This window comes from Suricata suricatta, chromosome 10 (assembly GCF_006229205.1).
Source record: "Suricata suricatta isolate VVHF042 chromosome 10, meerkat_22Aug2017_6uvM2_HiC, whole genome shotgun sequence".
Lineage (NCBI taxonomy): Eukaryota > Metazoa > Chordata > Mammalia > Carnivora > Herpestidae > Suricata > Suricata suricatta.
In genome coordinates this window covers 58,054,261-58,056,102 of record NC_043709.1, presented here as the reverse complement: position 1 = coordinate 58,056,102, position 1,842 = coordinate 58,054,261, and positions in this window count along the sequence as shown.

Here is a 1,842-nt window from a genome sequence, read left to right as displayed (position 1 = left end):
AGATGGAATTTTACCCAGAAGTAAAAGGAATGAATAATAGTGTGGGTGAATCTCAAAAACTCATGCTGAGTAAAACAAGCCAGATGAAAGATGGTTGGCTGTAAAAAGCAGCAGAGGAAAGAGATGGGGAGGCAGGTGGGACCAGGACTGAAGGACATAACAAGAGGCCCAAGGAAACTCTGAGAAATCATTGAGAATTGATTATTGTGATTATGGTGGTACTTCCTTGGGAGTATACATATGTCCAGACTTACCAAATTGTACACTTTAAACGTGTGCAGTTTACTGAATGTCAATTATATCTCAATAATGCTGTTAAAAATGTTTAAAAACAAATAAAATCGATAGCTTTGACTGTATAAAACCACGAACTATATGCCAAAAATCAGCATGACACATTTAAAGACTTATTATAATCGTAAAATTCATATGTATTTAAAAGAACAAGATACAAATAGGCATAACAATGCAAATAATGTCCACTGAAACCTATTCATGCTGTTATATGCTTGATATGAACTAATCTTATGGCTCTTATTATACGAATTTTCTAAAAATGGAGTAATATTTTTATATAGAAATTTCAGTTCTACCAATCATTCTCACAGCCTAAAATGTTTGTATGAAATGCTTTTGATAGAATGGTTGATAACTATAGAAAGTAAAGAACACTGTATTTTAATTCAGGCACTGGTTTAAAACTGCCAACATATTCATATAGGCAATGAGATTATTAATAATGACTAGAGTAAACAAATGTATATCATGTGATAAATTAATATTTGTTTAAATATATAAAGGTGCAGTAAAAGGATGTCTGCTTTCACCACTTCTTTTCAACATTGTCCTAGAGGTTGTTACCAGGGCAATTAGAGGAGAAAAGAAAGAAAAAAGAAAAAGAAAGACAGGAAAGGAAGAAAGGACATGATCTTGTACATCAAAAATACACAAGCTTTTGGAACTAAAACAATTTCAACAAGTTTGCAGGATACAAGATCAATCACAAAAGTTAATTGTACTTCGATACAGTAGCAAAGATAGTTCAGAAAATCAACTTTTCCAAAGCTACTGAAAGTTCCTTTGTACTAGCATTTCTTTCTAGCGATGGAAAGTAGAAGAATATGTTTCCTGGGCTCATGACAGTACATGTAGCTTGAGGAAGTTTATGCAATTGGATGAAGACAAAAATTCAAGTCACTCAAGGAATCTGTAACTGTGGGCATGGATTCAATCGGTAGTGAGCAGAAACTCTCATGCAGGTTTTCAACATTACATTAATTTTCAAATCGGTAGCTGTAATAATGATTCTAGATAGGCATCAAGAGAGGCTTTGATTAATTGCTACTAGTATAAATATAATAAATTCTGTCCTTTCAGTATTATTCTCTTTTGGTGAGATTTGGTGATATTTGTCTGTGGGAAATGGATTTTCCTGAGCTTATAAAACTGGGAGATGGGAGTTTAAAATGGATATTAGTTAAATACTATTTTAATATATATTACCCTGTGATAGTTTATATTCATTGATGTGATCAATTTTATGCCTCAATAAATAGGAAGTTATCTAAAAGCATAACTTGAGAGACATGAAGCAGCACCCTTCAATGAAAAAATTACCTTAACAATTTGGTTCACACTGCAGAGTCTCATTAGAAATCAATTTTTAAAACTTTTTAATTATCTACTCAACGTCATGCCTAAACATTTCATTAAATCCAATTATACAGCAAACACTCCCAACATAAACTTAGATTGTATTGCAGTTTCACTTAACAGTATATAAAATGCTGTGTTGTGACAGGTATCAACTATCCATTAGATACTGAATCAATTTTTCTTAAG